The following is a 24910-nucleotide window of genomic DNA, read 5'->3' as shown; positions in this document are numbered from 1 at the left end:
TTAGGTTGGGCACATTGGTGTTTCCTGACCTGGTAAAAAAAGATCTTCCAGTTAGATCTGACGTGGTTTCGTGTCACTCAGCAGCTAGGCTCCCCCAAAAAACATCCAAAAATTCCTCCCAAGGTTCTTTCCATGATCCCTCTGTTCTAACCAAAAGAAATGGGCTCGGGCTTCCCTGGTGGCTAAGTGGTAAACAATCCACCTGCCACTGCAGGGAACACGCGTTTGATCCTTGATCCAGGGAGATTCCACATGCTGCAGGGCAACTAAGTCCTTGTACCACAGCTACTGAGCCTGTGATCTAGAGCCAGGGAGCCAAAGCTACTGAAACCTACACATGCCTAGAGCCTGTGCTCTACAGCAAGAGAAACCACCACAATGAGAAGCCCATGCACCACAACCAGAAAGTAGTCCCCACTTGCTTCAACTGGAGAAGGGCCATGCAAAGCAATGAAGACCCAGTGCAGCCATAAATAAAATAAACAAATACTTATTTTAAAAAAAGAAATGATCTCATGGGCCCATGCCTGGGTGGTTCCAGTCCACATCTCCTCTTTCAGCCTCACTGTTTCATCCCTAGAAAACTAAGATCATCTTTAGATTTTCTGTATGAATTTTGTTTGTCCAGCAGCTCACCATTAGCTCTTCTTTTCATGATTTTTGAATTAAGGATTCTGGATAGTATGCATTTAGCGATCTGGAGCCCCTCCATTAGCAAATCGTGTAACTGACAGGCTCCATCACCTTAAAATCACCTTTAAAATATTTTTAAACTTTATTTATTTATTTTTGGCCCTGCTGGGTCTTCATTGCTACATCAACTTTCTCTAGCTGCAGCAAGCATGGGCTACTCTCTAGCTGTGGTGCTCAGGCCTCTTCTTGCAGTGGCTTCTCTTGCTGTGTGTGGAGCACAGGCTCTACGAGCGGGCACATGGGCTTCAGTAGTTGCAGCTCCTAGGCTGTAGAGCACAGGCTCAATAGTTGTTGCTCAGGAGAGCTTAGTTGCTCTGGGGTGTGTGGGATCTTCCTGGATCAGGAATTGAACCCGAGTCTCCTGCATTGGCAGGTGAATTCCTTATGACTGAGCCACAGGGGAAGCCCTTAAGATCACTTTTTACTTTTAACTTCCAAACCTCTGAGCACTGGACTAGCTGTAAGTTTCTCTTTCTCTCATTGGGAGGTATCTTATCTCTGTTAGTATATTCAGCTATTATGAGGTCTTTATCATGTAAAACATGCCTGAAGATTTCTGCTCTGTTTCTGTTTTCATGTACAGAGGACTCTATATTCACATGTTATGTAAGACTATGTGGAAAAATCATCTCTGCATTTCATGGTCATCTTTCTAAATGAAATTTACATTTCCATAGTCATTTTTAAGCCAGGGAAATAGTCTGCCTGTGATTATGCTGCTTCCTGTACCTAGAATATTATTTTTGTCTCTACCCCTTTATACCTCCAAATATTTACACTCAAGAGTCTACTTCTAGAAAACTATTTTAAAGAAAGAAAAAAAATGCAGCAAAGACAATACCAAAGGTATTGAGGTAATCACACTGTCTCATAACAATAACAACAACAAATAATGAAAGCAAAAAAAAAAAAAAAAGATAGAGGAAGTCATTTACATATCCAGTAATGAGATGTATTTAAAATTATAGTAAAGGCAAATACATTTTATAGACATTGAATATTATTTACAAGTTTTAAAAAAATATAAGAAAGTGCTTATGACAATTTTTAAAAAGATAAATGGGATATAAATAATTCATGTAAATCTCAACCACATAAAAACTATGCATAAAAAGAAGAAAAATGCAATCTTTAAATAAGATTATCTTTTACTAGTTTTGGTGTTTGTCAAATAATCTGCATATGCATAACTTTCAGAAGAAAAATAAGTTATTGGCAGTACTAAAAATAAATACAACCTGATCTTAAGGATTAAACTTAAAAACATCTTTTCAGTGAAACTTCCACTGACCTTTCTCCTTTTCCTTCTTTGTATTCACAGATTACTTGGCTTATGATGAGCCCTTTTTAACTTCCATTGTGGTGATTAAAAAGCAGAGACATTACTTTGCTGACAAAGATCTGTCTAGTCAAAGCTATGGTTTTTCCAGTAGTCGTGTAGGGACATGAGAGTTGGACCATAAAGAAAGCCGAGCACTGAAGAATTGATGCTTCTGAACTGTGGTGTTGGAGAAGACTCTTGAGAGTCCCTTGGACTGCAAGGAGATCCAACCAGTCCATCCTAAAGGAAATCAGTCCTGAATATTCATTGGAAGGGCTGATGCTGAAGCTCCAATACTTTGGCCACCTGAGGCAAAGAACTGACTCGTTGGAAAACACCCTGATACTGGGAAAGATTGAAGGCGGGAGGAAAAGGGGACGACAGAGGATGAGATGATTGGATGGCATCACTGACTCAATGGACATGAGTTTGAGCAAGCTCCAAGAGTTGGTGATGGACAGGGAAGCCTGACGTGTTGCAGTCCATGGGGTCACAAATAGTCAGAAACAACTGAGCGACTAAACTGAACTGTGGTGATTCATAGTTTTTTCAGTCTCATGAATCAGATAACCGTTCAGTTAACTGTAGAAGTTGTGCCTTATTTGCTTTTGGTTTCCATAACCCTGAGGCCAGTGTCTTCTAAAAGCTTTGTACTCATTTGCAATGTGTTGTATTAAATTGAAAGCATAAAAATTGCTGTTCTTTCAGTTTTTTGTTGCAACAGCTTCTATCTTCTATATGATGAGCTTCTGAGGATGTGGCAAGGCACTTAAAAAAAAAATTAAAATAGCATCTGATCACAAGAGCCATCAGATATCAGTTACCTGAATACAAGACCAGTCTCTGGGTGAAAATTGCTATTGCTCCCAGAAAAGAGTGAAATTAAAGGGACAACATACCAGAACTAGAATTATAGCCCAATGACAAAACCAAAATTTAAACCTTGGGAGCCTGTACTCTTAATCTCTGTCTGAGATAGGAATGTCACTTTTGATTTGACATGTCTGTGTCCACACAGTCACCATCAAGGCTTGGTTTTGATCCTTGATCCTAGCTGTGACTACTGAGCCAAAACCACTAGCTTAAAAATGTCTGCTTAGTCAAGTCAGTCATTTGTTTCCAGGGGACCCAGAATAAACCAGTTGTTAAGATTTTTTTTTTTTAATCTGGGGTTAGTAAATTGATCTGTGGTCTTGGTTTGCCAAACATATGACCTTAAATGTGAACTCTGTATAGTTAAATATGGACCCAACCAACTCAGATTGCAGGATTGGACCAGCCTCAGTCAGAATTTGGAAATAAGCAATTTGCCTTAAGTCTCCTCCTTTTTCCTTATTCGTCTCTGCTCTTTCTGTCAGTCTGTTTCCCTTCCTTTCTCTCTTTCTCAATGTCTGCTTATCACAATTTGCTGTATAGCAAATGAATGTTTATAACTAAGACCTAATCTCAGAAAATAACGTCTTAATTATATTCCTTAATATCTTGAAGTGAATAGATTCCACAATAATATGCTTTTAAATCCCCTTTCTTCTTTTTACTCCTAGTAGAGCTCTTTTGGCACATTTCTGCTCAAATCCTAAAAAAAAAAAAAAAAAAAAAGCTAAAACTCCTCCCCTTCTTTCTCCTCCTGTTTGCATATTTCTCCAGATTTTGTGTTATAGAAGCTCAAAGGACAAACCTAAAAGTGACAGGCTTTTCTTTGGGTGGACAATAAAGAGGGAAAAAATGGACAGAGTAAAGCCGAAACCAGTTTTGGTGACAAGGGAGACGGGAAACACCTGGAAATGGTTTATATTTTTCAATTTACTGACCATGCCTGCTTTCTATAAATACCTGTCAGTCTTCACATAGGAAAGAAAAACTCATTTTCACTTATTACCCTCAGTCTATGTTACTCTCCTTTCCCACTTTCTTCATATCAGTCATTAGAAAACCTGAAAACAAATACAGCAACAATGTAAATATTGAGTGCTTCCTGTGTGCTAGACACTGTGATCAATAAATTTCATGCATTATTTAATCCTCAAATCAAACTTGTAAGTTAGAATATTACCACGTTTTAGCAGATGAGGACGTGAAAATTTATATAAGGTGGTACTTTCCCAAGGCCATTCAGCTAGTAAATAACAGCAGACCAAGGATTAAACCTCTATATCTTTGACTGTAAATAGCCAAATTATGAAGTATTGTTTTATACTCTATAAATATAACAAATTAAAATATAGTATATATTGATTATCCCTTATTTTTCATACATTGTATGGGACTCGTTTCTACATGCCCATTGGAAAAGAATAACATACCAAGAAAAATATTCACATGTATTCCCAAATTATATCTTTAGTTTATTTTAGGACTAGCTCAATAAATTGTGGCTTTCAGGAATCTTAGAATATGGCTTTAACCTCAGCTTTGAGTTCAGTATCTAACATATAAAAACCATGGCTAAGTTTCAAAAAAAATTTTTGGTGTAGAACACTTGGAAAATGAGGTATTTTAATTAATTTTAAAATGTGGTAGTTATTGTGGTCCATTTCCGAAGCATTGGGTTAACCAAAAAGTTCATTTGGACTTTTCTGTAATAACTTATGGAAAAACCCAAACAAACTTCTTGACCAATTCATAGTAATAGGAACTTGAACTTGGAATATAAGACAGTATTATTACTAAAGCACTAAAGTAAAAGAGAATCAGTGAGGTAAAAGTCAGGTCATGTGCAGGGGAGAAATTAAGGTAAGAATTTTATCAGAATGTGAGGAGAAACAATAGAATTTTTGTTTATGGTTTTGATAATCAGTCTTGGTTTCTCATATGGCTATAGAAGAAAGATAAGGAATCTTATTGAAGTATTGTTTCTCAAATAGAAAATCATGTATTAAATTTTACAAACCTCTCAAGGTAAAGGCAGGGACCATAATATGTTCATTTTATTGTTAAAGAATTGGCTCATGAGAAAAATGTGTTCAAGGACCCTGTGTTGTGCTGTGCTTAGTTGCTCAGTCATGTCTGACTCTCTGTGACCCCCTGGAGCCCCAGAGGGTCCGCCAGGGTTCTCTGTCCATGGGGATTCTCCAGGCAAGAAGACTGCAGTGAGTTGCCATGCCCTCCTCCAGGGGATCTTCCCAACCCAGGGATTGAACCCAGGTCTCCCGCATGTGGGCAGATTCTTTACCGTCTAAGCCCCCAGTGTGGTAGACAGGATAATGGTCCTTACTATTGTGAATCATTGAATATGTCATCTTACTCAGCAGAAGGGACTTGGCAGATATGAATTAGTAGAGAACCTTGAGATGGGAAGTTAGCCAATCTAACTTAGATGGGTGTATCTAAGATTAGATGTATCTAATCTAATTAAGTGTATCTTAGATTAGATGTATCCAATCTAATCACTTGGGTCCTTCTTTGTCTAGAGTCAGAGAGAGAGATGTACCAATGACAGAAGCAGGGTCAGAGAGATATTGACTCAACCCACCATTGCTGGCTTAGGGGATGAAGGAAGGGAGCCATGAGCCAAGAATAGCAGGCAGCCTCTAGAAGCTGCAAAGGACAAGGAAGTATATTCTCCCCCTACCAACACCCCCTAGAAAGGAAACTAGCCCCACTGGCTCCTTGATTTTAAGCACTGTCAGACTTCTGACCTCTGGAGTTGTTAGATAATAAATCAACATTGTTTTAAGCCAATACATTTGTGGTCATTTTTTCAACGGAAAATGAGTGCAAGTACACAAGTTAACATATGGTAGAATTACCCTCGGAGAAGGCAATGGCACCCCACTCCAGTACTCTTGCCTGGAAAATCCCATGGACAGAGGAGCCTGGTGGGCGGCAGTCCCTGGAATCGCTAAGAGACAGACATGACTGAGCGACTTCACTTTGACTTTTCACTTTCATGCATTGGAGAAGGAAATGGCAACCCACTCCAGTGTTCTTGCCTGGAGAAGCCCAGGGACGGGGGAGCCTGGTGGGCAGCCAGTTGGACACGACTGAAGCGACTTAGCAGCAGCAGCAGAATTACCCTATTTCTACTAATATTTGAGTACTGCCATCTGTCAGCCCTATATTCTCACTTCACGTATTACAGCCTACAAAATAACTTGCAAGAGGGATGTTCTTCCCATTTTTCAGATAAAGAAAGTAGTTAATTACACACCTATGTTCATATGATGGCTCAGCTGGTAAAGAATCTGCCTGCAATGTGGGAGACCTGGGTTTGATCCCTGGGTTGGGAAGATCCCCTGGAGAAGGGAAAGGCTATTCACTCCAATATTCTGGCCTAGAGAATTCTATGGACTGTGTAGTCCATAGGGTCACAAAGAGTTGGACACGAGTGAGGTACTTTCCCTGTCACTTTCATGTTCATATGATGTTAGTCAAAGAGCTGTCTTTGCCATTGACAATACTATAGGTTTCTAGCATCCCATACTGTTTTGCAGCTCAGGGCTTTTGCCTTCTAACAGACTGCCTTCATGATTCAGCCTATTGTTAGCAAAATGTTGAACTACATAGAAATTTTTTCCAAACATTCCTTGGTGTATGTTTAAGCAGTACATTTAAGTAGCTTGAGAACCCCTAAAGTAGGGCTTCTAACCAATGTGTGGTATTATGAGCTGAATTGTGCTGTTCCCTGTCACCTGCCCCTACCCAAATTCATCTTTAGAAGTCTTAACCAGAGTACCTCAGATTGTGGCTGTATTCGGAAGTGGGGCCTTAAAAGAGGAAATTACGGTAAAATGAGGGCATGAAAATGAGCTCTCATCCACTGTGACCAGTGTCCTTATAAGAAGAGGAGACAGGGGCACAGACAACACAGATAGAAACATGATCATGTGAGGACACAGCACAAGAAAGAGGCCACCTCAAGGCAAGGAGAGAGGCCTCAGAAGAACATGAACACACCTTGATCTTGAACTTCTAACCTCCAGAACTGTGAGAAAATAAACTTCTGTTTGTCACTCAGCCTATGGTGCTTTGTTGTGGCAGCTGTAACAAACAAATACACACGCCCTTCCAAGAATAAGGTCTCGTTCCTGTTTCCCAGAGATATATTTAATTGGTCTGAGTGCTGCTTAACTTCAGTTCAGTCGCTCAGTCATGTCCGACTCTTTATGACTCCATGGGCTGCAGCACGCCCCATGGACTGTAGCACACCAGGCTTCCCTGTCCATCACCAACTCATGTCCATCGAGTTGGTGATGCCATCCAACCATCTCATCCTCTGTTGCCCCCTTCTCCCCCTACCTTCAATCTTTCCCAGCCTCAGGGTCTTTTCTAATGAGTCGGCTCTTGGCATCAGGTGGCCAAAGTACTGCAGCTTAAGCTTCAGCATCAGTCTTCCAATGAATATTTAGGGTTGATTTTCTTTAGGACTGATTGGTTTGATATCCAGCCAAATGAAAAGGTAAAGAGTGCTGCTTATGTACCAGGCTTTTGTTTATTTCAATTTAGATCAATTTTCTGGTGGTTTGTTTTTTTTTTTTAATTTTAAGATTTATTCTTACAGCATCTTTTAAAAAATATTTATTTATTATTTTGTTTGTTTATTTGGCCGCACAGGGTCTTAGTTGTAGCATAAAGGATCTTTTGTTGCAGCATGCTGGATTTTAGTTGCACTGTTGTCACATGTGGGATCTAGTTCCCCAACCAGCAATTGAACCTAGGCCCCCTGCATTGGGAGCGTGGGGTCTTAGTCACTGGACCACCAGGGAAGTCTCAGATCAATTCTGGTCCTTTTAGATAAATACAATCTTTAATAGATGGAGAAGAATAATATCCAATAATTCAGATGTATTTACAAAACATTTCTTTCAATATTGTTGTTCAGTCGCGAAGTCGTGTCTGACTCTCTCTGATCCCATGAACTAACTGCAGCAGTCCAGGCTTCCGCGTCCTTCACAACCTCCCGGAGTTTGCTCAAATTCATGTCCATTGAGTCAATGATGCCATCCAAACCTCTGTTGCCCCCTTTTCCTCCTGCCCTCAATCTTTCCCAGCATCTTGGTCTTTTCCAATGAGTCAGCTCTTCACATCAGGTGGGCAAAGTATTGGAGCTTCAGCTTCAGCATCAGTCCTTCCAATGATTTTCTTTAGGAAATTGAGTGCCTGAATATTATATAGGGCAATATTAGCTTTTGAAACAGTAGGAAATTAGCTTTACCTAGTTTTTGTGCAAGTATTTTTACTGAGGATTTTTCTGTATCTGAGCTATGGAAGGTACTTACCTAAAGGAAAATTTGCTATTATAGTTTAAATGTTGAGAGAACAGTTTAAGTTCTGACTCTGCTCCCCTCTGGGGGTAGCTTTAGTCTACCTCACTTTCCTGACTCTACATTTCCTACAGTCTTATACCCTCATCTTTTCTTGAGAGTACAGACAAAAGGGATGTTAGTGATAGAAATGACTGTGCTAAAACCATTGAACACAATTTCAAAATATCCTAGCTTGAGCTTCACAATAAGAAAAACTTGGTTCCTTTAATAAGGACATTTTTTAGTTCCTCTTCTTACCTGAAATGTTGCAAATAACAACCTTTTTTCTCAGTATCTCCTGAAGGCTTTAAGAAAAATCATTATTTTAGTAGCTATTTATGACAACTGTCGGAGAAGGCAATGGCACCTCACTCCAGTACTCTTGCCTGGAAAATCCCATGGATGGAGGAGCCTGGTAGGCTGCAGTCCATGGGGTTGAGAAGAGTCGGACACGACTGAGCTTTCACTTTTCACTTTCATGCATTGGAGAAGGAAATGGCAACCCACTCCAGTGTTCTTGCCTGGAGAATCCCAGGGACAGGGGAGCCTGGTGGCTGCCATCTATAGGGTCACACAGAGTCGGACACTACTGAAGTGACTTAGCATAGCATATGGCAACTGCATGTATGAAAAGTGCTGCTTACTACTCTGGTCTGGGTAAATTGAAAGAGAAAAATTAGTATTATAGTTCTAGAAAGAGAGGGTAAGGAACTAGAGGCTGCCACTCAGCTGATGCCAAGTTCTTCACATCGTCAAGGTCAGCTACCTTCATCCTGGAATGCAAAGACTGAAATAGTTCCAAGCTCCTTTCTGTTTTAGTATCTTCCTGAGAGGAGAAGGGTTTTTAGTAAATTCTCAGCATGTACTCACTTGCTCTCCAATTGAATCTGCAGCTTTAAGAAAAGCAATTCTAAATGTGGTAGCTATTTGAATTTTTCAAATTGGTGTTATTTAATGCCAGTTCATATCAATCCAATTTATTCTAATGTTCTCAGAGCATTAATTACTTCAATATCCTCCTCCAGCTCTGTTTCTATGCCCAGAATTTCCAGGGAGCAGCTTTATTCCATGCAGAGGAAAATGGCCCTTAAGTCTGAGTAACTGATTCAGACATAAAAAGGCAGTTCTTTATTATGCCATTTGTTTCCTCAGGCTTCGTATTGGGCCGCAGTTTGTTCAAGCACTTGGCATGAGTGACGATAAAGCATTAGTGTTTGGCATATAAATGCCAAGCACAGGTATTTTGTGCATCATTCCAAGGCCCAAATAGCAGGCAAATTCTAGTTGCCTCCTCTAAAATGCCTTTAAATTTTTCAAGTCATACATTCTGTCACATAATCTTATATCCTATTTATTGTGAATCTACATTTATATAATGGTCTCATGCTTCTTCACTGAACTTTATGTCTCTATATACTCTTGAACATAAGATAGAACTAAGAAGAAAGTTGGTGCCAACTATTTCTTTTATTTAAAACCAGAAAAGAGCTTGTCAAAATATAACTTTTATGACAAACATGTTTATTGATATTGTGAAAGAGTACCTATGACTTAAATAGGTAATGAACATAAGTAGATAATAATAAGCATAATAGATAATGAACAGCAGAGGGAAGACTCCTTGTACTCAAAAACTTTCTGCTCTTCCCTACATAAAGGACCTCTTTACTTTTAAATACAACCCATAACACTTGCTTTCTTTTTCCTGAATAATTCAGAATTATTTGCTAGAATTTATCTGCACTGAAGACAGGAATAATTATAATCCAAAGTGTATTTAGTATGATATCAAGTCATTTCTTCCAGATATAGAAGCAATTGGTGATAAATTTCCAGTTATCACTGATGAAAGGACTGGTGTGCCACACTGGTGCCGCAGCTCAATTTTCGAGACCATTATACCATCAGTGTGTCTATGGGAGACCTTCTTGGAATCAGAAGCTAATTATTCGCTGAAGTAAATGCTTGTTGTTTGTCCCAATATTTTAGAGACTAGTAGCATTCAAGGAATTGGAAAATATTTCCAGCTTACTTTTTAAAATCACACCAAAAAGTAGTTGTTTGAATATGACTTACACCTGCTAAAAATAAGGTGACCATGTTTACCATCCAAACTGAAGCACTTTGGAGCCTAAGAGAGGATTATTTATAAGTTTGCCAAGAAAATAGGCATAAACTAAGACTGTCCCAGGAAAAATGGCTTCTACGTTTACCCTACTCATAAATACACTTTTGCCACAATACCAAGGAAAGGTAATTTGTGCTGTGAAGTATATTATTCCTCTAAGAGTACCATGGTTTTCATCAAAATTCTGCAGTCTTTTACTATCTGCAGCATTTTCTCCGGCCTGCTGGAATCTAAATGTCAATCCAATGAATAGAACTCACAAATATGCAAAACAGAAAACTCAAAATCTGACCTGTCCAACATCAGAACTTGACCTCTTTCAATGCTCTGTCAATCCCACCCCAAACAACAGAGTGAGAAATAGAATCAATGGTTTTGTCTAGACAGTATCAATCAATGTCATCCCTCAAAAAAATGAACAAGCATGGAAACTAATAATGAGAAAGTTATCTCGAAGTGCTCACAATTAACTCATTGCATGTATCACCATACAGAGAAGCTCAAAAATATATGGCTATTTTAAATCCATAAGCCTTGCATAGACAGAGCCCCTAAAAACTGTTCTGATTCTAGAATTTTAATCTTTAGGGAAAAAAGAATAGAGTAAAAAATTTTATCCCACATAACTGAATTTAGAACAGGAACCTTGTTCTGTAATAGAAAAGAAAAAACACATTGAGTGTGAGATGCTTTTGCCTTGAGACCTCAGGGAAACAGGAAATTACTTCATTCATTTCAGATGACACTTCTGTTCAAATGAATGTGTATAGGTCTTAAGAACTATGCTGCTCCTGGGACACAGATAAAAGAAGGCAAAGGCCACTTTCTTCTGGGTAGCCTGCCCTTCTGTGATGGGGAAGAAAAGAGACAATATCTCCATCCAAATCAGGCACTTCCAATATCTTTGTACTAGAGAAGGCATAAAAGACTGGTCAAGGTCAATCTTTGGTTTGAGTTATACTCAATATCAGTTGTTACTATTCCAAGGTCTGGCTGATGATAGAATATTATAAAAATAACTTCTGGGGAAAATGTAACTGAATCACTAGAGCTTAGTTAATGTTCTTCACAAAAGGCTTGTGTGGCCACCTGATGCAAAGAACTGACTCCTTTGAAAAGACCCTAATGCTGGGAAAGACTGAAGGTGGGAGGAGAAGGGGACAATAGAGGATGAGGTGGTTGGATGGCATCACCGACTCAATGGACATGAGTTTGAGTAGACTCCGGGAGTTGGTAATGGACAGGGAGGCCTGGTGTGCTGCAGTCCATGGGGTTGCAAAAGTCGGACACGACTGAGCGACTGAACTGAACTGAACTAAACTGAAGTTGTGTCTGACTCTCTGCTACCCCGTGGACTGTAGCCCACCAGGCTCCTCTGTCCATAGGGATTCTCCAGGCAAGAATACTGGAATGGGTTGTCATGCCCTCCTCCAGGGCATCTTCCCAACCCAGGGATCGAACCTGTGTCTCTTATGTCTCCTGCATTGGCAGGCAGGTTCTTTACCACTAGTACCACCTTGCAAGCCCCCACAAAAGGCTTACATACTTTCAATTCTGTAGTCAGAGAGTTTTCAACCTAGAAAAACCAGAATTTGCAGAGTAAGAGTATTACCGTGCTCTCCTTTGTAAGAAGAAGCTTAAATACAAATAGATTTTGTGGTTTACCTAAGATCACCCTGAGTGGGTGGCAGAGCTAAGGATGCAAAATACAAGTATCCTCTGTTTTGTTAGACTACTGGGAAGTGAAGGATATTTTAGGCATTTCAAGAACAAAGTGTTACCACAATGTTTTTGGTAAAGAGCACACAGTATGTTTTAACATATCACGTTGACTGTTGATTTGCAAAGTGTGCATCAGCGTCTCTGGGGAACTTGTTAGAAATGCAAAAATTTTGCCCCCCTCCCAACCAGATCTCCATGTCAGTTGCTCAGTCATGTCTACTCTTTGTGACCCCATGCACTGTAGCCCTCCAGGCTCCTCTGTGCATGGAATTCTCCAGGCATGAATACCAGAGTGGGTAGACATTCCCTTCTCCTGTAAGGCAGGAGACCCAGGTTTGATTCCTCAGTCAGGAAGATCCCCTGGAGGAGGGCATGGCAACCAACTCCAGTATTCTTGCCTGGAAAATTCCATGAACAGAGGAGCCTGGAGGGCTACAGTCCATGGGGTCTCAAAGAGTCGGACACAACTGAACAACTAAAACACACTTTTTTCCCCCAGACATTTCAAGTTAATGAATTTAGCCTTTTTGTATGTATGGGAAGATGCAAATTCTGGGCTCACTGAAATCATTCCTTTGACATACACCTCAGCTATCTGGGCCAATATTCTCTATTTTCCCATCCTGAGTCTCCTCAGAAACATTGGCAGGTTGCTGCAGTGGCTGAAGGCTTGATGGTAGGCATCCTGTTTCTATCTTGAATTCCCTCGGGGTTCACCATCGAGGCAGCTATAATATGATGGCTTGGTAGTGGCAACATCCTTTGTTTACTGATACAGCAGGTAACATTTTTTCATTGACAGAAATAATGTGCAAGTATTGTATATGCCTTCTATTTCCAAAGTATACTGTTTTTAACGTAAATAAATTTGACCATCAGAGCAAAAAAGAATCACTACTACAATTCTACCTGAAACTTAATTTGGGAAGGTTTCTTCTAGCAATATGTAGAATCCTTCTGGTCATTGCTAGCAGATATGATTGAATTTATTTTAAGAAATCCCATATGTGAGCAGTAGCAACATCAATATCAGACACTCATCAGTATGCTATAATTTTCCAAGAAAAGAAACTTCAGTTTCCATTGTGGACAGTCAATTAACTTTTATGAGTTCTTGTGACACCAATATAACCTCTGATTCCACCCCCAAGAGCTCATGTAACAACACTGAGTATAATCAATCTGAAAAAAATTAACTTTGATAACCAAGGAAACACAAAAACCAGTGTTTTTAAATAGGAAATTGAATACATGAATTTATAATTTTACTTAGCAATTCAAAATGAAAGGTCAAACCATATCCCTGGGCCAGGAAATAGGAATGACTGTTGTTAAAGTGTAATTTAATAAGTGAATAAATGGCCAGATGATCTTGCAGTCATGGTAACTGATTTCTCTGTGACTATACTGAAAACAGATTTGCCAGAGAAAGTAAAAGCTCTCATTTTATTTATGCAGTCTAGATTTCACATAAGACAAAACATTAGGAGATAAACAAGCATTTGCCGCTAACATTTACAATATATGCTGTTGAAAAAATGATACTTAGGATGTCTGAAGCAATGATGCACACTTGATTAACCATTGTTCTCTCTGATTATTTTTTTCAAAGCAGTAAATAGGCATATATTATACTAAAAAAGCATAAAATTTTCAAACATGAATCCCAAGCTAGATTTCTGAATCTGCTGATACTAGAAGCAAATCTGTGGGACAGTGAGCTTACCTATAAAACAAAGGCTTTTGATTAGATTTTAGAAAAGACAATGATGAAAGGTATTAATAGATTTGAACATTCGAATAGGCCACATAGAGAAAGAATCATACTTCTCACATTATAATGTCATATAAACAATTACTACATTCAGTTCAGTTCAGTTCAGTTCAGTCGCTCAGTTGTGTCCGACTCTTTGCAACGCCATGAATCACAGCATGCCAGGCCTCCCTGTCCATTACCGACTCCCGGAGTTTACTCAAACTCATGTCCATCGAGTCGGTGATGCCATCCAGCCATCTCATCCTCTGTCGTCCCCTTCTCCTCCTGCCCTCAATCCCTCCCAGCATCAGGGTCTTTACCAATGAGTCAACTCTTTCCAGTATGCATATACAATTTATATGTGACCTGAAAGTGATCCAGTCATGTCCGATTCTTTGCAACCCCATAGACAGTAGCCTGCCAGTCTTCTCTGTCCATCGAATTCTCCAGGCCAGAATAGCTATTCCCTTCTCCAGGGAATCTTCCCAGTCCAGGGATCGAACACAGGTCTCCCACATTGCACACAGATTCTTTACCCTCTGAGCCACTTATATACACCCTTAAATTAAATATCTATAAATTAAATACATATGTATATACACATATATATATGTATATGGTAATATATAATTTTCCTTGAAACCCCATGAACAGCATGAAAAGGCAAAAAGATAGGATATTGAAAGATGAACTCCCCGGGTGGTAGGTGCCCAGTATGCTACTGGAGATCAGTGGAGAACTAACTCCAGAAAGAATCAAAAGATGGAGCCAAAGCAAAAACAACATCCAGCTGTGGATGTGCCTGGTGATAGAAGCAAAGTCCAATGCTGTAGAGAGAAATATTGCATAGGAACCTGCAATGTTATGTCCATGATTCAAGGCAAACTGGGAGTGGTCAAACAGGAGATGGCAAGAGTGAACGTCGACATTTTAGACTGGAATGGGTGAATTTAACTCAGATGACCATTATATCTACTACTGTAGGCAAGAATCCCTTAAAAGAAATGGTGTAGCCATCAGAGTCAACAAAAGACTCCAAAATGCAGTACTTGGATGCAGTCTCAAAAACGACAGCATGACCTCTGTTCATTTCCAAGGCAAACCACTCAATATCACGGTAATCCAAGTCTATGCCATGATCAGTAATGCTGAAGAAGCTGAAGTTGAATGATTCTATGAAGACCTACAAGACCTTCTAACACCCAAAAAAGATGTCCTTTTCATTATAGGGGACTGGAATGCAAAAGTAGGAAGTCAAGAAACACTTGAAGTAACAGGCAAATTTGGCCTTGGAGTACAGAAAGAAGCAGGGCAAAGGCTAATAGAGTTTTGCCAAGAGAATGCACTGGTCATAGCAAACACCCTCTTCCAACAACACAAGAGAACACTCTACACATGACATCACCAGATGGTCAATACCGAAATCAGATTGATAATATTCTTTGCAGCCAAAGATGGAGAAGCTCTATACAGTCAGCAAAAACAAGACTGGAAGCTGACTGTGGCTTAGATCATGAACTCCTTATTGCCAAATTCAGACTGAAATTGAAGAAAGTAGAGAAAACCACTAGACCATTCAGGTATGACCTAAATCAAATCCCTTACGATTATACAGTGGAAGAAACAAATACATTCAAGGGATTAGATCTGACAGACAGAGTGCCTGAAGAACTATGGATGGAGGTTCATGACATTGTACAGGAGACAGGGATCAAGACCAACCCCAAGGAAAAGAAATGCAAAAAGGCAAAATGGTTGTCTGAGGAGGCCTTACAAACAGCTGAGAAAAGAAGTAAAAGGCAAAGGAGAAAATGAAAGATATACCCATTTGAATGCAAAGTTCCAAAGAATAGCAAGGAGAGATAAGATAGCCTTCCTTGGTAATCAATGCAAAGAAATAGAGGAAAACAATAGAATGGGAAAGACTAGAGATCTCTTCAAGAAAATTAGAGATACCAAGGGAAGATTTCTTGCAAAGATAGACACAATAAACGGCAGAAATGGTATGGACCTAAGAGAGGCAGAAGATATTAAGAAGAGGTGGCAAGAATACACAGAAGAATTATACAAAAAAGATCTTCATGACCCAGATAATCACGATGGTATGACCATTCACCTAGAGCTAGACATCCTGGAATGTTTAGTCAGGTGGGCCTTAGGAAGTATCACTACAAACAAAGCTAGTGGAGGTGATGGAATTTCAGTTGAGCTATTTCAAATCCTAAAAGATGATGCTGTGAAAGTGCTGCACTCAATATGCCAGCAAATTTGAAAAACTCAGCAGTGGCCACAGGACTGGAAAAGGTCAGTTTTCATTCCAATCTCAAAGAAAGGCAATGCCAAAGAATATTCAAACTATTGCCCTCATCTCACATGCTAGCAAAGTAATGCTCAAAATCCTCCAAGCCAGGCTTCAAGAATATGTGAACCGTGAACTTCCAGATGTTCAAGCTGGATTTAGAAAAGGTAGACAAATTGCCAACAACTGTTGGATTATCAAAAAAGCAAGAGAATTCCAGAAAAACATCTACTTCTTTATTAACTGTGCCAAAGCCTTTGACTGTGTGGATCATAACATACTGTGGAAAATTCTTCAAGAGATGGGAATACCAGACCACCTGACCTGCCTCCTGAGAAACCTGTTTGCAGGTCAGGAAGCAACAGGTAGAACTGCACATGGAACAACAGACTGGTTCCAAATTGGGAAAGAAGTACATCAAGAATGTATATTGTCACCCTGCTTATTTAACCTATATGCAGAGGACATTATGCAAAATGCCAGGCTGGATGAAGCAGAAGCTGGAAACAAGATTACTGGGAGAAATACCAATAACCTCAGATATGCAGATGACACCACCCTTATGGCAGAAAGTGAAGAAGAACTAAAGAGCCTCTTGATGAAAGTGAAAGAGGAGAGTGAAAAAGTTGGCTTAAAACTCAGCATTCTGAAAACTAAGATCGTGGCATCCAGTCCCATCACTTCATGGCAAATAGATGGGGAAACAGTGGAAACAGTGAGAGACTTTACTTTTGGGGGCTCCAAAATCACTGCAGATGGTGACTACAGCCATGAAATTAAGAGACACATGCTCCTTGGAAGAAAAGCTATGATCAGTCTAGACAGTATATTAAAAAGCAGAGACATTACTTTGCCTACAAAGGTCCTTCTAGTCAAAGCTATGGTTTTTCCAGTAGTCATGTATGGATGTGAGAGTTGGACTATCAAGAAGGCTGAGTGCTAAAGAATTGATGTTTTTGAGCTGTGGTGTTGGAGAAGACTCTTGTGAGTCCCTTGGACTGCAAGGAGATCAAACCCATCAATCCTAAAGGAAATCAGTCCTGAATATTGGAAGGACTGATGCTGAAGCTGAAACTCCAAAACTTTGGCCACCTAATGCGAATACTGACTCATTGAAGAAGACCCTGATGCTGGGAAAGATTGAAGGCTGGAGGAGAAGGGGATGACAGAGAATGAGATGGTTAGATGGCATCACCGACTCAATGGACATGAGTTTGAGTAAGCTTTGGGAGTTGGTGATGGACATGGAGGGTTGGCAAAGAGTTGGACACGACTGAGCAACTGAACTGAACTGAATTGAATATACATATATCGGTTCAGTTCATTTCAGTCACTCAGTCGTGTCCGACTCATGTATTCTTACTTGTAAAGGAGAGAACTGATAAATGCCACTTGTTGTTGTTGTTTAGTTGCTAAGTTGTGTCCGACTCTTTGCGACCCTATGGACTGTAGCCCACCAAGCTCCTCTGTCCATGGAATTTTCCATGCAAGAATACAGGACTGATTTGCCATTTCCTCCTCTAGGGGATCTTCCCAGCCCAGGGATCAAAAGCCCATCTCCTGTATTAGCAGGTTGATTGTTTTACCACTGAGCCACTGGGAAAGCTGTAACAATACATAGAATTCTGAGGCTATGAGGTTAGTAGAAGGATAATAAATACTACAATTTAGAACAAATTTAGGGTTTATTAGGATTTGTGATAAGGATTTATGATAAAATTCATGCTATGCATTCAAAGACCCCATCCCTTCCTCTTTTAAGTAAGTTCTCATGGAATGCTTTGTAGAATAAAGATTTTCTGACTGAAAGATGAGTTATTTCCTTCAGAGGTTGTAGAGATAAGAGGTCAAAAAAGAGATGAAAAAATTTTTAAATATTTAAAAATCGGTATATTCACAGGAATATTCCAGTCAAGAAGAAGAACTTGGTGATGCAAAAGAGAATGAAACTGTAAGACAACTAAGAATAAACAGATTTCATAAAGGAGGTACTTTGTACATTATGTTTAGTTGACAGTAAATGAACCTGAATTTTTAAAAGTTCTGTAATTGTCCCATAGAAATTTAGCTTAGAGTCAGGAATAGTTCTAGAACCCTCACCACACAATCTTTGTTTGAATGTGCTTTTAGTTATATGAGCAACAGTTTTTTGTTTTACTTTGTTAACTTTGTGAGTCCCTGTGATACAAGTGTGGTATGATCTGACTTCTGAGGCAGGAAAACAAACCACTATATCCTAAGGCATTCATTTCTCCATCAGGGCCTGGTATAACTACAAAACTCAACTGATAAGGTTCCTAAAGGCAGAATTCCTTTGGGAAGGAACTTTCCTCTGGTCTACTTCAACCTGAAAAAGGTAATCAACTTTGAAACTACAAAGATAATGTTCCTTTAAACAAGTTTACTCCATAAATAAATATATCAGATTTCTTAGTCAAAATTTTTCTCCCTGAAGAATAAAGTATGATAATTCTACAAAACAAAACCAATTAGACACACTAAAAAAATAATTTTTTCATGCTCCAAAAAACCTTGGGAGAAGACACATGGGCCTTTGGAACATGAGGAATAAGAAGAATCATTTTAAGAAAAGGAGGCAAAGCAAGTGACCTGACTATAGCAATTGTATTAAAATTATTTATAAAACAAAAATTATGGAATCAGGTAAATTTGAGACACATTGTCTGTTTTCACAGGACTTAGGCAGAAGCTAAACAAGCCATCCAGTAGTTAGGCCAGAGCCACTGTATGCACAGCAAAGGAAACCACAAATAAAACAAACAAACAAAAAAAAAACAGCCTAGATCTGGGAGAAAATATTTGCAAATGATGAAACTAACAAGGGCTTCATTTCCAAAGCATACAGGCAGCCCATGTAACTCAACAACAAAGAAACAATCCAATCAAAAAATGGGCAGAAGACCTAAGTAGACATTTCCCCAAGGAAGACATCCAGATGATCAACAAGCACATGAAAAGATGCTCATCATTGGTAATTATTAGAGAAATGCAAATCAAAACTACAGTGAGGTACCACCTCACACAGGTCAGAATGGTCATCATTAAAAATTCTATAAATAATAAATGCTGTAGAGGGTGTGGAGAAAAGGGAACTCCCTTATAAATTGGTACAGCCATTATGGAAAAGGGTATAGAGGTTCCTGAAAAAACTAAGAGTTGCCATATGATCCAGCATGCCCACTCTGGAGCATATACCCAGATAAAACTACAATTCCAAAAGATACCTGCACCCCTATGTACATAACAGCACTATTTACAATATCCAAGACATAGAAACAACCTAAATATCCATCAACAGATGACTTGATGTGGTGTGTGTATATACACAATGGAATATTGTTGTTGTTTAGTCACTAAGTTTTGTCCAACTATTTTGTGACCCCCATGGACCAAGCTCCTCTGTTCATGGGATTTTCCAGGCAAGAATACTGGAGTTAGTTGCCATTTTCTTCTCCAGGGGATCTTCCCAACCCAGGGATTGAACTCCAGCCTTTTGCACGGCAGGCATGCAATAAGGATATGTAAAAATCCTTAACAATTTTAGCATATTAATTTGGCAAGTGGTGTTTATTTTAGGAATGTAAAGTTGGCTTCACATTTGAAAATCAGTATGTCAACACAATAACAGGTTAAAGGGAAAAGTCACATGGTCATCTTGTCAGATACATAAAGGACTTGACAAAATTGTTCACCAAGCTTACTAAAAATTCACAGCAAATTAGGAATGGCACAGAATTTTCTCAGTCTGATTAACTGTACATATTAAAAAACCTGTATCTTACTTAATGGTGCAACACTGAACACTTTTCATATTAACATTAGGAATAAAGAGGATATCTACTTTTATCATTTCTATTCAATACCTTACATGGTCTTATATTGTGCAACTATATAGGGCAAGAAAAATATAAAGTGCATTAAAAAGTAAAATTGTCTCTATTTTCAGATATGATTTTTTATGTAAAAGTACCTGAGGTAATCTGTGAAACAACTACTAAGTGAATTTAGCAAGTTCTCTACACAAGGGAATATGCACAAACAATTTGTTTCTACATACTTGCACCGTGTGTGCGTGTGTGTATGTGTATGTGTGTGTTAGTCACTCAGTCATGTCTGACTCTTTGCAACCCTATGGACTATAGCCCACCAAGCTCCTCTGCCCATGGAACTGTCAAGGTGGGAATACTGGAGTGGGCTGCCATGCACTCCTCCAGGGGACTCTTCCTGACCCAGGGACCGAACCCGGCTCTCCGGCATTGGCAAGTGGATTCTTTATTGTCTGAGCCACCAGGGAAACTCTATACTTGCCCTGCTGCTGCTGCCGCTAAGTCACTTCAGTCGTGTCCTACTCTGTGCGACCCCATAGACGGCAGCCCACCAGGCCTCCCCGTCCCTGGGACTCTCCAGGCAAGAACACTGGAGTGGGTTGCCATTTCCTTCTCCAATGCATGAAAGTGAAGTCGCTCAGTCGTGTCTGACTCCTAGCGGCCCCATGGACTGCAGCCTACCAGGCTCCTCCATCCATGGGATTTTCCAGGCAAGAGTACTGGAGTGGGTTGCCATTGCACTATACAGGTACAAAATAAAATTCAAAGCTTCTACTTACAATAACATCTAAACAAAATATTTAGGAATAAATTTAACAAAATATCTGAAGACTTACACACTGAAAACTATAAAGCATTGCCTTGAGAAATTAAGGACCTAGGTAAATGAAGGGAATATTAAATTCATGGATAGAAACACTCATTACTGTTAAGCTACTAATTCTCTCCAAAATAGATTGGAATACACTCTAATTACAATCCCAGAAGGATTTTTATCAAAATTATCAAATCTATTTCTAAAATTCAAATGGAAATGCAAAGAGACTATATTAGTCAAAGAGATTTTGACAAAATGATTGGAAGGCACTTTAAGGTAGAGTAATTAAGATATTGTACTGGCATAACGATCAAACAGAAGAGATAGTACAGACGTAAACCTATTTACACAATCGACTTGAAAGAAGACAAAAGTATTCAGTAAGATAATAAACATCTTTTCAATGAAAATTGCTGAAACAACTGGCTATCCACATGGAAAAAGGCAAGAAAACCTCAACACTTACCTTACACCATACTGAAAAATTAACACAAAATGGGCATAATATAAATGTTAAAGTTATAGACCAAAATGTAAATCTAAGTCCATAAAACATCTAGAAGAAAACATATCTTTGCAGTCTGGGGTAAGGCAAATGTTTCTTAGAGTGCAGAAAGCAGCAGCAACAAAAGAAAAAGTCTTACAATTCTGTCAGTCAAGACTGCATTAGAAAATGAACAGATAAGCCACCAATGCAGAGAATATATTCACAATATATCTAGCAAAAGATCTGAATACAGAATACAGAAAGAATGCCGACAACTCAATGACAGAAAGACAATCTTATTTAAAAATGAAGGAAAAGTTTTGACACTGCACTAAGATTCACAAATGGCATATTAGCATGTGAAAAAAAGCTCTGCAAGTTAACCAAGAGAATGCAAACTGCAACACAACTCACCACAATGGTTACAATTTAAAATACTGACAATACTAAATGTCAACAAGGATGTGAAACACCTGAAATATTCATACATTTTTGGTGGGAATATGAAATAGTACAACCACTTTGGGGAAAATTTGGCAGTTTCTTATATGTCCTGTCATCTAGCATGTAAACCCAGCAATTTCCAAAAAAGAAAAAAAAATACATGAAAATTTATATCCGTAAAGAAACTGGTACACAAATGTTTATAGCAGTTTGATTCATTGGCAAGAAAACAGATGAAGAAAGTGTGGTACATTCATGTGATGGACTATTGCTTAGCAATATAAAAAATGAAGTTCTTATGCATGCAAAATGTGGGTAAATCTTAAATTTATGCTGAGTGAAAGAAGCAAAATACACAAGAGTATTTACTATAAGATTCCATGTATCAGAAGGTTTAGATCAGGCAATACTGAGCTATGGTGGTTAAAAAAAGCCACAACAGTGATTACCTGGCCTGGGAGTTACAGAAAATGTCCCCAGGAAATGTTGCAGAAATAGAAATATTCAATATCTTGCCTGATGTGTTGGCTTTACAGGTGAATGTGTTTCTCAAAACTCAAATTGTGCACTTAGTATCTGAACATTTCACTCTAAATTTTACCTTAAACAAAAATTACAAAAACTAAAGCCATAAACTATAGAAAGAAACTTGCCCTGTGATCTAAAAAAGCTGAACATGAGTTCAAATTCTACCTAGTGACCTTAGAAAATCATTTTCACTATGCATACTTCAGATACTTACTTTAAAAAATAAGTCATTAATATCTGCGTCAAGGATGAGATGGTTGGATGGCATTCACTGATGCAATGGACATGATGAACTTGGGCAAACTTTGAGAGACGGTGAGGGACAGAGAGGCCTGGGCTGCTGCAGTCCATGGGGCCACAAGAGTCGGACATGACTGGGCGACTGAACAACAACAACAACATTAAAATCTACATTTCCTTCAGTCATTGTTTAAGGACTTATTAAAATCCAAGGGTTCACTAAGCAATTCTACTATTTCATAGCCTTATTATAAAGTTCAGATGAGAATATGAAAATGATTTATGTGATGAGACAGTGTACAAATACTGTGATTCACTACAAAGTAAAGTAAGGGAAACTACCTCCTGGGGGAAAAGAAAGATACACTCTGGACTTGAAATACTGTGTAGCAAGGAGTAATTTCTGCTTTTTTTATAACATGAAAGAACATGAGAGATCTTAGATGAGAGGGAATATTTTAAAAGGTAAACTACAAATAGCCCTTCTAGTTTATGATCACAGAAAGTACTCTTATTTGTGTAATTAAAGCTGGTTGCCAAGAGAAATAGCAAACCTACGAGCCTTTAATACCAAAAGTCTAAAGATCAAGAATTTAAATCCGTGAAGTAGAAGTCTTGACACACAGTGTCAAAAGGACAGACTCCAAATAAGGAAATGGAGGTAAAATCAAAATTTGAATAGATCAGCCCTATCTTTATCCATTAAAATTTTTTCTCATATGACTGCAAATGGTGCCTGCAGCCGTGAAATTAAAAGAGGCTTGCTCCTTGGAAGGAAAGAAAGTGTGGCACTCAATATGCCAGGAAATTTGAAAAACTCAGTGGTGGCCAGTCAATCCTAAAGGAAATCAACCCAGAATATTCATTAGAAGGACTGCAGAAGTTCCAATACTTGGGCCACCTGCTGTGAAAAGCCAACTCATTGGCAAAGACCCTGATGCTGGGCAAAGACCCTCCTAGGAGGCAAAGGGGAGGGGGGTGTGGTGACAGAGGGTGAGATGGTTGGATGGCATCACTGACTCACTGGACATGAGTTTGAGCAAACTCCGGGGGGTGGTGAAGGAAGCCTGGTGTGCTGTGGTCCATAGGGTCACAAAAAGTTGGACACGACTTAGCAACTGAACAGCTCAAGGGGCTTGCAGATACTTTGTGAATTTCCTTCTATACTAGCACTTATTCGGCAACAAGAGAGAGAAATAAGCAGCAACCCTTTTGAAGAAACAAAGGGATAATTTATGCTTAAAGAGTGGATACTCTACCCTTGTTTTCCATTAAGTGAATATATTTTTCATTCAATATCACAAACATTGTGTTAGATCATTTGTCAAAGGGAAATGTCCCTGTCTTTGTTTATATTGGCATAGTCCTTGGATCTAGCTAATATTGTTCAGTTCTTAGCAGTCTTGGTGGTTTCATTTTTTAAAAGGTAACTATGTCTTGCCCGATAACATAGGGGGACTTATATTGAACCAATCTGCCTTCAAAGAATTCTATATAAGTGAAAACAGAAACCCTTTAAGCAAGAAAATAATATGAGCAAAGATTTAATTTAGAGCCATATTTCTTTTTTTCCCCATCTTTCTTCTTACTCAACTGAAGTGTTCCTATACATTGGCTGTTTCCATGCTTCCTAGTACTCCCTGGACAGAAAATAATCCAACTTGCTTTAGCATGCAAGTCTTTGTCATTTTTCCCAAAGATAATTAGTAAAGGAAGAGACTTTGAGAACAAAATGGGGGAAGAGGATATTCTTGGGACAGAGGAAAAAGGCTGTTTGGTGCCCTTCGAATCATGCAACATGAAACTCCACTGTGTAAATCTAGCTCTGAACAAAAAGGGAGTTTTCTACTGCAATTCTACACTTTGCAGTTTATGTTCAAATATTAGACATCTGAGTACTTGGCTGACATTTAAACATATGGCTAACATATGCCAAACTTGTATCAAGTTGTGTCCAAAAGTTCAAAAGTGGAAGACTAAAAGTCCTTATTCATGTTTTCTTATTATATTCTCCTAAAGATAAATCAGTGCCAATATGTCTGAGTGTGTGGCAGGTTTGGGGTTGGGAGGCAATGAAGGAGGATTAGGGAGCAAGTAGAAAATCCTTCTTTGTTTTTCCTTTTCCCTCCCTGGAAAATCAAGGTAGAATACTGAGAGTCTTCTAGCAGAGCAAGACTTTGTATCCAGTAGAATACACATTTTAGATGATAGTTAAAGATAAAAAGTATAAAGTGAGAATGTTAATCGCTTTGTGACCCTGTGGACAGCAGCCCACCAGGCTCCTCTGTCCATGGAATTCTCCAGGCAAGAATCATGGAGTGGGTTGCCATTCCCTTCTCCAAAAGATCTTCCCGACTCAGGGATTGAACACAAGTTCCTGCA

General features: G+C 39.0%; 1 long non-coding RNA gene across 1 annotated transcript in view; it reads left to right on the top strand.

Moving 5' to 3' along the window:
• Positions 1–24910, top strand: part of LOC129641426 (uncharacterized) — a 51867-nt gene that overhangs the window by 8530 nt on the left and 18427 nt on the right. The window contains exons 2-4 of the long non-coding RNA XR_008709323.1: positions 18065–18152; positions 18425–18520; positions 19024–19156. This is a non-coding gene — a long non-coding RNA (uncharacterized LOC129641426). The remainder of the gene's footprint in view (positions 1–18064; positions 18153–18424; positions 18521–19023; positions 19157–24910) is intronic.

The sequence above is a fragment of the Bubalus kerabau genome, chromosome 1, assembly GCF_029407905.1.
Source record: "Bubalus kerabau isolate K-KA32 ecotype Philippines breed swamp buffalo chromosome 1, PCC_UOA_SB_1v2, whole genome shotgun sequence".
Lineage (NCBI taxonomy): Eukaryota > Metazoa > Chordata > Mammalia > Artiodactyla > Bovidae > Bubalus > Bubalus kerabau.
This window is presented reverse-complemented; position numbering and strand designations above follow the sequence as displayed.